Source organism: Danio rerio, chromosome 22, assembly GCF_052040795.2.
Source record: "Danio rerio strain M-AB ecotype USA chromosome 22, GRCz13ab, whole genome shotgun sequence".
NCBI classification, from domain to species: Eukaryota; Metazoa; Chordata; class Actinopteri; order Cypriniformes; family Danionidae; genus Danio; species Danio rerio.
Window position 1 is genome coordinate 14320405 of NC_141042.1, and position 13622 is coordinate 14334026.

General features: G+C 34.1%; 1 long non-coding RNA gene across 1 annotated transcript; it reads left to right on the forward strand.

The window, feature by feature from the left end:
- Positions 1 to 246: 246 nt before the first annotated feature.
- On the forward strand, positions 247 to 9689 carry LOC141380104 (uncharacterized). Its single transcript, XR_015521795.1, has 3 exons — positions 247 to 653; positions 5788 to 6121; positions 8280 to 9689. It is a non-coding gene; the product is annotated as an uncharacterized LOC141380104 (long non-coding RNA).
- The last annotated feature ends 3933 nt before the right edge of the window (positions 9690 to 13622 follow it).

The window sequence follows — 13622 nt, forward strand, 5'->3', positions numbered from 1 at the left end:
GCTTTCACCATCCAAAATAAATAAAGTTATTCAACATGTGCGTCTGATAGCTCCGCCCCTTCCACTACGTAAGCAAACCTGCGGTCGTTGAGTGCGTGAAGTGTCCATCATTACACACTTCATTTTAGCGGCTGAATGAGTGCATCATCCGGGTAATTAAAGTGCTCTTATTATTTTTAGAGTTTTCAGTGTGAACACACTACTTACACTATTTATACTACAAAATGGCGTAGAATAGTGCATAAGTATGCGATTTGGGACACAGCTAAGGTGTCTCCCCGGCACAATCACTAGAAAACAGGTGTTATTAATTATTTCTGATTGGGCTACTGACCAGCCGCCGGTGTCTCCACTCGCTCTCCCAACTTTCTGGGTGTTCGGCCATGCTCTCTCTCCACCACAATGATATACATTCACCAGTTCACACTTGCATTCGTTTAAGTATAAAGCATATTTGGCGTGCTGTCCGGGGGGAGGGCTCTGAGCTCGAGGAGACACCCCAACTCGAGTTATTCCCCTTATAAGGAAACAAAGAGGAGTTGGGATTCGAGTGAAGTATCTAGCCCGGCCCCAGAACGCTCCACCCGGGAATGTAATGCAAGAGGTGAGGTGACGGGGTGGTGGAGGGATGCTAAAGTCGTGAGATGCTGCAGGTAAGACAGGTTTGGTATATATTGGCGTTGCTCAGAAACTGATTTGATGTATTCGATACTGAAACTTCTGCGCATGCTCCTCCCGAAATTTGTTTACAAACATCACTACATACATACATACTGTACATACATACATACATACATACATACATTTATATAATATCCAAGAGCAATGTTTTAAGAAACAAAAATAGAAAAATTAATAAAATAACTTTTAAAATGGTTGCAATAAAAGCCAATTTCAGATAGTATTATATATTCACATTTGAAAACTATAAAATTAATTAATTTTTTAATTAGCCACTTTAAATTATTACAAATATAATGTTCTGTATAATCCAGTTACACACATTTTAGTATTTTAAACAATTATTCACTCAATTAGTTAATACGAAAGCAATACAAAGAGTATATACTGTGTTTTATAGGCCTAATTTTATTTATATATTTGTAAAAGTTGTTAAAATATTATATATTTTATTTAGTCAACTGTTCAAGTAAATATTTTCTAATTCCTCTTTTAAAAATATACAGTGCATCCAGGTTTTTTTTTTTTTTAATAAGTTTACAACAATTAAAAAAAAAATCACATTGTCATTATGGGGTATTGTGTGTAGAAATTTAAGGAAATAAATGAATTAAATCAATTTTGGAATAAGGTTGTAACATTAAAAAATGTGAAAATAGGTGAAGCGCTATTAATACTTTCCAGATACATTGCATAGTCAACTGATTTACAATCCTTTAAACGACACACAATGATTTAAAAACAATATTCAACTAATAATCTCTGAAAATAAGGGTATATTTTAGAACAGTTTATGTTATATTAACCATACTAAATTTATCAATATTTATCCTGTTTATTAATAAACTAATTTATTTTCATTTCTTTTTCTTTAGCTTAAATTTCTTAAACAGCATTTACACACATATATATAAAAAAACACACTGCAAGAAATGCAGGTTTCCACACAATTCTTTCATGATGTCCTAACACAGATTAGCTAATTTAATTGTTTTATAATCAATCCACTTAAAATAATTAAATTGTCCCCCAAAAAGCTTAAGAATTGAGTTGGTTCAACTTGTAATAAATAAGTAGTTTGAACAGGCAGCAAAACTCATTTTTTGAGTGCAGTATTTACATCCATAAAATCTCTACAACAATCAAAAGATAAAACAAAATGTCTCTCGACAATACCCTGTGTTTGTCAGTATGTCGAAGGAGTGACATCATTTCCTGCTATCTGGGATGAAAGCGTCATAATGCTCTCCTCATTAGAATTCATTAATCATTGTGCACATTTTGCAATATGCATTCAAACATTTGTTTTCTTTTGATTAAATTATGATTTCACGGCCTGTCAGACGCTCTCCTTTGAAACTCGGGAGATGAAGAGAAAGGGTTTCGGAGGGGGACTCAATAATTACAGCTACTTTGGTGGATGAATAGACCAGAGGCAGGTCTTTAAACCAGTCCCGCCATCTGTAAATACACGCATTCGGCTGTCTGCTTGTACTTTGTTGGCGAGAGATGGATTTTCATTGCAACTTTCCATTGAAAATTGCAATTTACATGTAAATGATTTGGCAAGTCACAAACTAATTGGTTCCGAGAGGTGCAAGGTTTCGTTTTGCCCGATAGTTCATAATTGAGAACTTACGGCGTCTTTATCAGAAGATAATTTTGTGTACTGTTCGCTGCTTTTCAGTACAACCTTCATTATAGACCCTCAGATATGTTTACAGCCAGACCTCCCTTTAAAGATGTGCGCACGTCGAAGTTTGATGGGATTAATTGAAACGAATATGAGATTAAAAAGGCAGTGCCCTTGACTAGCATATGTTTACCCACAGAGCAAGTGCGATTGAAATATTATCAGAAAATGAAGATGTTTAGATTACTCATCTGGTGGATCGCCTTCACAATCAGCCACACATTTTTAGATACTGTATCAGATTCTCTGCTCACTGCTGAGTCGCCAAAAGTGACATTTAGACAAATAACGATTGTGATCAGTGACAATGAAATGCAGTATAATCAAAGGTAATGTCATTGTGTATAGTTAATTAATTCAAAGATAAACAGTGCAACAACACGAATAGACACACTTGCACTCTGCATTTCAGTTTGTTTCTGTAGCTTTCCTATATTTACTCTCTTTTGCAAGTCATAAATGTGCATTTTGTATAATTGTGACTTTGGTTACCTGTGTAACTTTGTTTACCACACTTGTTATTTTATTTCCAACAATTGTGACTCTCTTATTTGCGATATTCTTTTTATTGGGACTGTTGTCACATTTGCAACTTAAGTCGCGGTCATGCTGCATTATTGCCCCATGGACTTCCATTCATACTCATGTAAATGCGACAGCCCGGAAATGAAAGCTTGTGCGACAAGTTTTGCAGTTCGCGGTATTGCAAACTTCAAGTTGGTAAACTCTGACCTGTGAAATCGCACTGTCATGACTGTTTGACAGAAATGACAGTCTCGTAATTGCGAATTTCTAATAATTGTGACTTTTGTTACATTTACAACTCTTTCTCACAATTGTGTCTTTATGATTATTGTGACTGATTACATTTGCAACTTTGTTTACCACAGTTGTAACTTTATTTCTTACAATTGTGACTCTCATTATTGAAACTTATTAATAAATATGACCTTTGTTAACCACAGTTGCAACTTCATTTCTTACAATTGTGACTCTCATAATCGCGACTGTCTTATTATTGCGACTTTTGTTAAATTCATAACTTTGTTTACCACAGTTGTAACTTTATTTTTCACAATTGTGACTCTCATAATTGCAACTTTCTAACAGTTGTGACCTTTGTTACATTTGCAAACTTTGCAAAATTTGTTTGCGACTGTTGTAACTATATTTCTCAGAATTGTGACTCTCATAACTTTTTTTTAATTATTGTGACTTTTATGACATTTTCAGCTTAATTTGGTTATCACAGTACTTACTTTATTTCTCACAATTAAGAATTACGACTTCCTTAAAATTGCAATTTTTGTTACATTACAACTTTGTTTGATGTTCGATTTGCAACTTTGCTTACCATAATTTTGATTTAATTTCTCACAATTGTCAGTCTTAACCACAGTTGTGACAACGGTTTACCACAGTTGTAACTTTATTTCTCACAATTGAGAATTACGACTTTCTAAAAATTGCGACTTTTGTTGCATTACAACCTTTTTTACCACAGTTGTAACTTTATTTTTCACAATTGTGACTCTTATAATTGTGACTTTCTAATAATTGTGATCTTTGTTACATTTGCAACCTAATTTGTTTACGACTGTTGTAATTATATTTCTCACGATTGTGAAGTATGACTTGTTTAATAAGTGCAACATTTGTTACATTTGCAATTTTCGAATTATTGCTATGTTCGATTTGCAACTTTGCTTACCATAATTTTTATTAAATTTCTCACAATTGTCAGTCTTAACCCCAGTTGTGACTATATATTTTCTCAATTGTGTCTCTGATAATTGGGACCTTATAAATATTGTAATTTTGTATTACATTTTCAACCTAATTTGTTTACGACTGTTTTAACTTTACTTCTCAAAATTGTGACATGCATAAAATGCAGATTTCTAATAATTGGGACCTTTGTGATATTTGCAACTTAATTTGATTAAGACATTTGTAACTTTATTTCTCACAATTGTGACTCTCATAATTGCGACTTTCTAACAATTGTGACCTTTATTACATTTGCAACTTAATTTGTTTACGACTGTTGTAACTTTATTCTTAGAATTGTGACTCTTATAACGTTTTTTTAAATTATTGTGACTTTTATCACATTTTCAGCTTAATTTGTTTACGACAGTTGTTACTTTATTTCTCACAATTAAGAATTACGACTTTCTAAAAATTGCGAATTTTGTTACATTACAACTTTGTTTACCACAGTTATTACTTTGTTTCACAATTGTGACTCTTATAATTGTGAGCTTCTAAAAATGGTTTTCTTTGTTACATTTGCAACTTAATTTGTTTCCGACTGTTGTAACTATATTTCTCACAATTGTGAAGTATGATTTGTTTAATAATTGCAACTTTTGTTTCATTTGCGACTTTGTTTACCATAGCTGTGACTTTATTTCTCACAATAGTGACTCTCATAATTGCAAATTTCGAATTATTGCAAGTTTTGTTTGATTTGCAACTTTGCTTACCATAATTTTGATTTAATTTCTTACAATTGTCAGTCTTAACCCCAGTTATGACTTTGTTTTTCACAATTGTGACTCTTATAATTGCGACCTAATAATAATTGTGACCTATGTTACATTTTCAACTTTGTTTACCACAGCATGACTTTCTCACAATTGTGTCTCTCATAATTGGGACTTTATAATTATTGTGATTTTGTATTACATTTTCAACCTAATTTGTTTACAACTGTTGTAACCTTATTTCTCAAAATTGTGACTTGCATAAAATGCAGCTTTCTAATAATTGGGATCTTTGTTACATTTGCAACTTAATTTAATTACGACATTTGTAATTTATTTCTTACAATTGTGATTCACATCTTTCTAATAATTGTGACTTTTGTTATATTTACCACTTTGTTTACAACTTTCATTCGCATAACTGTGACTCTCAAATTTTCAACTTTCTATTAATAAAAATTTCTGTTACATTTAAATCTTTAGTTGACAATTTGTTTCTCTAAAATGTTCTCATAAATTATGGTTTTTATTTGTTTTTAACCAAATTAAAGATAAACATATTTATATAATCAACAAAAGGAGGAGCATGATTAGTAATCAACCTAATTCGTAAGATTTATAGGCATATACAGCAGAGCTATACCTCTGGTATGGGCAACAATTCAGAGCTCTCTACATCAGCATAACCAAATATACATTCTTTTACACTATTTATTATCTGTAAGTGTAAACTTGCAAATTTATGCAGGTTGCAATTTACAACTTTGTTTCCTTCAGCTGCAACTCCATTGTGAATTGCAAGCTCCTTACAGTATATTTGTGACTTCTTGTGAATTTGCATATCACATCTCACATTTGCATATCTATAACTTGTATACTAATACTTTTTTCTTTACATTTACAACTTTGTTTCCTTCAATGCAGACCTGCAGATACTTTTACAGCTAGACCTCCATTGAAAGATGTGTGTGCGGTGAAGTTTGACAGGCCTTGTTAATTAAAACGAATACAAGATTAAAAAGGCAGTGCCCTTGGCTAGCGTATGCTGAGCAAGAACAATAGAAATATCTACTGAAAACAACACTTTGAAGATCTGATACGGCCTGGAGATGGATATCAAGGCATCTGGTGAACGCGTGACATCAAAGGCTAGCAAGATATTGTGAAAATCAGAAAGGAAATCTGGACGTTAACCAGGGCTAGGAAACGGCGACGGCCTATTAATGAGCGTTATCGAAGCTTGCAAGCATCCAATCAGGTGGGCTTTTCATCGTAAATACTCAAAAGCAGCAGGTTGCTGACTCTCAAAAGCAGTCAGTCTCTGAAAGCAAACGTTTTGACGTGTTTATTCACTCTGCTGCTGTGTGAAGTCACTGAAACATGCTGTTTGTTTTTTACTTTAATTGAAGTTTTTTTTGGGCTCTATCAGAGAAATATCAAAACACATCGAGTCTTTAACGTGATAACAAAGAACCTCATAACACAAACAGACGTTTAACTGACTTAAATAGACTCAAACACACCAGAGGGAACTGTTTGAATTTCAAAGCCAGACACTTAAGTTTGTAAATCCTAATCTGATGTTTGGGTTTGAGATGTTTTTTTGTTTTATAAATAATTTGTTTGGTCTCTTTTGTTTCATGTTGACTGCTTTGTTAGTTTATAGTGAGTTGGGAAAGTTGTAGTGTTTTGGGGGCAAACAAGCTAACTTAAATTGGTTGTTGGTACTAAACCTTTTCCCAAGGTACCAACAACGCTTTGAACTTGTGCTTTGAAGAGATTTTCAACCGTTCTCTGAATGGACTGGAGGTTATTTCTTTTTTTTTTTTTTTTTTTTTTTTTTGTCATGGAGGCAGCGTTTCTTACCCATTTCATGCACTTCATTTTGATTAATAGCCTACATGTCCAATCACACACATAGTAGCCATGTAAACACAGGGCTTGAATATGTAGATCATGGCAGAGGACAAACATCTGGTTGCGTAATGCAAATTTAGTCCCTAGAGGCAACGATAGTGGGTCTGTGGGAAGGATGAATTGGTCGACGTTCAGATTATTCATCTTGGGCCCCGGTGGATACTTGCTTTAGCCTTCACGGTCAGCCACACAGGAGATTTATAGATTTCAGGTCCTGGGTTTCTGGCTGTGAAAGCAAGTCACTAATCGTGACATTTAGACAAATAATGTTTATGATCGGTGACATGGAAATGCAGTATAACCATAAATAATGTCATGTAGTTAATTACGTGAAAGACAAACAGTGAAGCAATATAAACAATCACACCTCTGCTCTCAACTATGCAACATTGTGTCTCATAAATGTGAATTTTTGTTACATTTGCAGCTTTGTCTTCTACAGTTTCAATTTTGTATCTCTAATTTTGTGATTTTTGTAACATTTGCAGTTTTATTTCCTACAGTTGCAAATTTGAATCTTAAAATTGAAGCTTTATAATTAGTTCACATTTTGTTAATTCGCAGTCTCATTTCCTTGTGGCTTTGTATCTTATAATTGATGAATGATTCAATTCATAAGAAATGTTTTGCACATTTTACACACTTACGGCACAAATCGTTCAAGTTGAAAACTGAACTTCAGACATTTGTGTCTCATTTAACCAATCAGAAGCTTGTTGTTGATGTCCCAAGGGGAAATTCTCTTGCCGACACCTTATAACAGCTTATCAAACTAGGCTCGGCTCAGTCTGAAGCTTTAGTCATCAAGTTAGAGTTTCTGAATGAGTTGATGAACTCACAGAGCTGGGTTCACCTCTGAAAGGATCTAGTGGACTCAGACATGACGCCAAACAAGTCTATGCTGATTTTCAGCCTTCCTAAAGCACATAACATAAACACAGCTACTATCTCAATAAAATCCATGTTAGCCATTTAGCAATGAAGCTAAAGTCACAGAACAGACAGAAAGCCTGCCCATGACGCTAATCTATTGTGATCCCGCATCTATTGTGAAGTGAATTTGACATGCAATTGAAGCTAATTTTACATGCGATTGAAGCAAGTAAACTCAAACTGACATATCCAGCAATTATCTCAGCCCTTCCAGCTGCAATCCATCTCTGGGAAACATCCATACACATTCATTCACATTCATACACTACAGACAATTTAGCCTGTATCCAATTCACCTGTACCACATATCTTTGGACTGTGGGGGAAACCGGAGAACCCAGAGGAAACCCACGCGAATGCAGGGAGAACATGCAAACTCCACACAGAAACACCAACTGACCCAGCTGAGGCTAGAACCAGAGACCTTCTTGCTGTGAGGCGATAGCACTACCTACTGTGCCACTGCGTTGCCTTACAGTTGCAACTATTACTTTTTACATTTTTGTTATATTTTCAACTGTTTGTTGAAAATGTACATATGTTAGTCTGTTTTTCCTTATCCCGAGGCCTCCATAATACTGGACCAGGCTGTATCGTGAGCAGATGGTGGTCATGGAGGACTGGAGAGCATTAGACTGATTCCTGAAATACCCCATTGACAGACGAGCCTCTGCAATGATCACGTGGGCCAGCCTGAACACCCACCGGTAACCTACTCACTCCTGCAGCTTCTCCACGATGGATGTCCAGTGTTCTCTAACCTCCAGAATCTAGACTGCAGCTTTGCACAAGAAGTTTGGTCAGAGGAGAAATTGTAATGCCCAACTGAACCTGGTTTCCCTCAAAGTTTTTGTTCCTCACCACTGTCGCCACTGGCTTGCTTGGTTTGGGACTCATGAAGGTGCGCATGAATGGATTAGCTATTAAATGTTTGGACTTTCAGCAGTAAAATTTACACTGAACTGAACTGAACTAAACTGAACTTGAACACTGAAAACTGGACTGACACGTTTCAATTTATTAGAAACTCCATGATAAGCTGCTTGGACACAATCTACATTGTAAAAGTGCTATAGAAATTAAGATTAATTGAAAAAAAAACTAATATATCATAATTGCGATTTCCTGTTTATTGAGATTTTTGTTACAATTTGTACAACTTTTCCTAACTTTTTTTCCAACTTGCAATTTTGTATCTTTAATTTTTTATCTTACAGTTGCGACTATGTTTCTTTATATTTAAAATTTTGTTACATTTTCAACTGTTTCCAATACTTGTGAATTTGTATCTGATTATTGCTACTTCACAGTTATAGTGATTTTTGTTACATTTGCAATTTTGTTTTCCACAGTTGTGACTTTATATCTCATAATTCAACTTCCTAATCATTGTGATTTTTGTTTTATTTTTTAGCTTTGTTTCTTACAGCTGTGACTTTATATATAATAATTTAACTTCCTAATTATTGCGATTTTTGTTACATTTTTAGCTTCGTTTCTTACAGTTGTGACTTTATATCTCATAATTCAACTTCCTAATTATTGCGATTTTTGTTTCAGTCGCAAGTTTGTTTGCATAGTTGCAACTTTGGCTCTTATAATTGCGACTTTTAAAAATATTGCAATTTTTTAAAATATATTTTCATTTTTGTTACATTTTCAACTGTTTTCTGCAGTTGCGTCTTTGTATCTCATTATTGTGACACTAATTATTGTCATTGTTACATTTGTAGATTTGTTTCCAACAGTTGTGACTGTTTCTAAATATTTTCTTTTCTTTTTTTAAAATTTTCATTAGTTTCCTACAGCTGTACCTTGTATGTCAAATTTGCGACATCTCCATACTTGAGATTTTTGTTACTTTTGCAACTTTGTTTCATTTAGTTATGACTTTGTGTCTCATAATTGCAACTTCCTAATTATTAAAATTTTTGTTGTATTTGCTGCTTTGTTTAGTACAAATGCAATTTTTAACGTATAATTCTGACTTTGCTTATAATATTCAGATATTTGTATACATCTCCATTCAATTCCTACAGTGGTGAGATTATTTCTCATAATTTGGACTTTCTAAATATTGCGATTATATATATATATATATATATATATTTTTTTTTTTTTTTTTTTTTTAGATATGCAACTTTGTTTTCTACAGTTGTGACTTTCTCTCATAATTCTGACTTTTTAATTATAGCAATTTCTGTTACATTTGCTTTGTTACAGCTTTGTTTCCCACAGTTGCAGCTTCATTTCTTACAATTATTACTCTCATAATTGAGACCCTGTTACATTTGCAATTTTAGTTATTACTTCATATCTCATAATCTGACTTTTTAATATCTGATTATTGTTACATTTCTGCCTTTTGTTTCCCACAGTAAAGAATTTGCATCTCGTAACTGCAAATTATAATCAAATTGAATGCAAATAATGCAAATTAAATCATAATTATTATAATAAGTATTACTTTTATTATATTTGCTATTAGCTGTGACTTTGTATCTCATAACTGTATTTTGCACTTTCATCTTTATTTTACACACTTAATTTCTGCATAGATGCTAATTTAATTACATCCATAATTACAGCTTCCCACAGTTTTTTTTTTTTTTTTTTTTGTGATTATATCTAATAATTTATACAATTGTATCTTTATATCTTATAGAAATCTCCCTTTTTATATTTTTACTCCCGAGGCCCATTTGGCTTGCATATGTGTCTACTTTACAAAATCCAATTTACTGCAATTACTGCCTGTTTTTGACACTAACAGGTGGATATTAAAGCAAGAAAGGAACCAGATTCACAGATCGCAATAAAACTGATGGGAAAACTTTGAATGTCTCCATCTGGGCATGCTCAAATTTTGAATGAAGATGTCACTCAGTGTCATTTCGCTCACGTTGTGGAAAGCTCTTCAGATTTCAGCAGGACCCAACGGGACCAACGCCGTCTTTATCTGACACGGCTGTGTTCTCGACAGCGCGTGGCCCACTCAATAGGGCTGATTGATGTTCACGCTTCTGGATTTGCCTTCAATTTAGCGGGAGGCATACAAAGTGCGGCTCCGATTTCTGCTCGGTGGTGTATAGAAACGTCCAATTATGGCGCCGCTGTGACATTGTGAGGGAGGTTTCCAGCTGTGTGGTGTGGACCATAAGATGAGGTGCGTAATAGATGTGAAAGTCAGCACTGTTTCATCATTCAGAGAAAAAGAGAGAAGCATGTGGGCTAAAATATATAGGGAATACTGTTGTATAGGAAATGCTGTTTTAGGGAAGAAAAGAAGCCCCATGTTGTGCTTTTGCCAAATGGTGCTTTGTCCCCCAATGTACAATTTAGATTAGTATGTTAGTAATTGGGAATATATTTTCATCCAGAGGTAAGATATAAATGTTGTTATTTACACCATTCAACATTTAAACCTGATATGTGGCAATATATGTTATAACAAAGTTGCTGGCTATAAGGAAACAGGATGCTGAGAACTGACTAACTTTAAAATAATTTTAATAATGAAAACCAAAACAGCAAAACATAAAGTTTCCAGGCCTGGTCCTCTCTTGTCTTCCACTGCTGCCTCTGTAAGCCCGCCGGTCCTACACCTCCAACCTGCTCTGAGCTAGGATCAATCCAGTGACTCTTCATATGGGAAGTTGGGTGCTCTAACAAGGAGGCTGAAGACCATGGCCTCTAGCGTCTGTCGCTAGAGCACCTTTAGAGGTCAGAGAAGTGAGGTTTACTGGCACAGCATTTCACTAGCTGGCCTCTGCTACTCTCACCTCCCTAAACCTCACTTTCATCCGGGTCATGGCACTAATACAACCCCGCTGGTCCTACTGCACCCAACCTGCACTGAGATGGGTTACTAAGGATGGGTAAAGACCATGGCCTCTAGCCTCTTTCACTAAAGCACCTTTAGAGGTCAGAAAACCTGAGCACCAGGAGTACACATATGGTATACAAGTTAATATTGGATTTCACTTATATAAAATATGACATATATTCAACTACATTTTAACACTTAAAAATATAGCAAAAACGGCAGTAAAAAAAAAAAAAAAAAAATTATATATATATATATATATATATATATATATATATATATATATATATATATATTATTTTAACTATCAAAAGTTTTCATTTGATTACATATAAATGTTCATATATGCCTATTCACACTTTTCAGCAGATATATTTGACTTCTCCAAGCCTCTAAGATGACAAAACACCTTGTTGCGTAGCACGAACATGCAATTAGCGCCGCTCGCTAAGCTACGTGTTAGCAGCGTTAGCGCTCTAATTGAATATGTATTGTGGCCACAAGCACACCGATTGCTGAGTTCTTATCCCAGTGGCTTAGCTGGAGCTCATACCTCCGTCCTTGTGCATTTTTTAGACACAACAACAGCAGGCTGCACGGCTCCAGCGTGTATCTGCAGCGAGAAGATAAAGGCCTTTCGCATCCCCAACATGACATGTGGATTATAATGCTCATTCCCACCCACCACTCCACAGACCCCCAGTCACGCTCACTCGACGCCAATCCATGGAGTCTTTTTCCTCTCCCGGTCAAGGATGGGTCATTGTATTTTTAGAGCCTGCCAGCCTCCGGGTTGGATTTACCAGGTAATATTTATTTAATGTGAGCCGGTAAATGTAGAATAAAATGATTTATTGACTAGAAAGTCAGACAGCTTAAGTGTTTACCAACATCGTTTAGATATAGAGCCTAGCTGTTGGGAAAAAAATAAAACCATCAGAGAAGGTTTGGTTTACATAATGGTTGGTATATACTGTATATATATATATATATATATATATATATATATATATATATATATATATATATATATTCATTTGAATGAAAACTGTATTGATGTCTATTCAGTCTCTACTGGTCATTTTGCCATCTAATCATGATGGCATGTTAAAACCAATAAATCCTAAAGAAGTATGTCCCAAAACACACAAGAAACCATTAAATTTTACTGGTGTTAATGGTTAAAATAGTGGTTTGTTATGTTTTAACGGTATTAGTAGTGGAAAAGCATTTTAGCCATTAAAACAAATACTTTTTAATGGTTTATAATGCATTTTAAAATAAAGAGCCTATTTTTTCTTATAATCCTGTTGGAAAAAAATGAAACCATTACAGAAGGTTTGGTTTAAATAATGGTTGGTTTATATATATTAAATTAAATGGAGGCTGTATTGATGTCTATTCAGTCTCTACTGGCCATTTTTGCCATTTAATGGTGATGGCATGTTAAAACCAATAAATCCTACGGAGTATTTCCCAAAACACACTGGAAACCATTAAAATGCACTGGTTTTACTTGTTTAAATTATGATTTGTAATGTTTTAATGGCATTTGTAGTGGAAACCATTCTAATCTTCTGTGATGGTTTCCACAACAAATAATAATAATAAAAAACTTCACATTTTAACCCTTAAAACCAATACTCTTCAATGGTTTATAATGCATTTTGTGACATGTTCCATTAGGCTTTATTGGTTTCAACACTCAAAAAATGATGCTCTTTGCTCAAACTACTTATTTTGAATTTCCTAAAAACACAATTCTTAACTTAATTATTTTATGTTCAGTCCACTTAAATTGATAAAAACTAATAGGTTTATTTTATTTATTTCATGTTGCCCCAACACAAATCGATTGTGTGAAATTGTTTACATTTTTTTTACAGTGAACAAGCAAACAATGTAAGGCCAATTAATGGCCAGAAGAAATTTATAAGTTTCATTAAAACCAACACAAATTCCATTATAATCATTAAATCATTACAAACTCTGGTTTGTATTGTTTAGTTTTTTACAGCAGGCAAGTGTGAATTACGCACGTTGACTAAGTAAATGGAGGCACAAACCTAGTGTATTTGAAAGC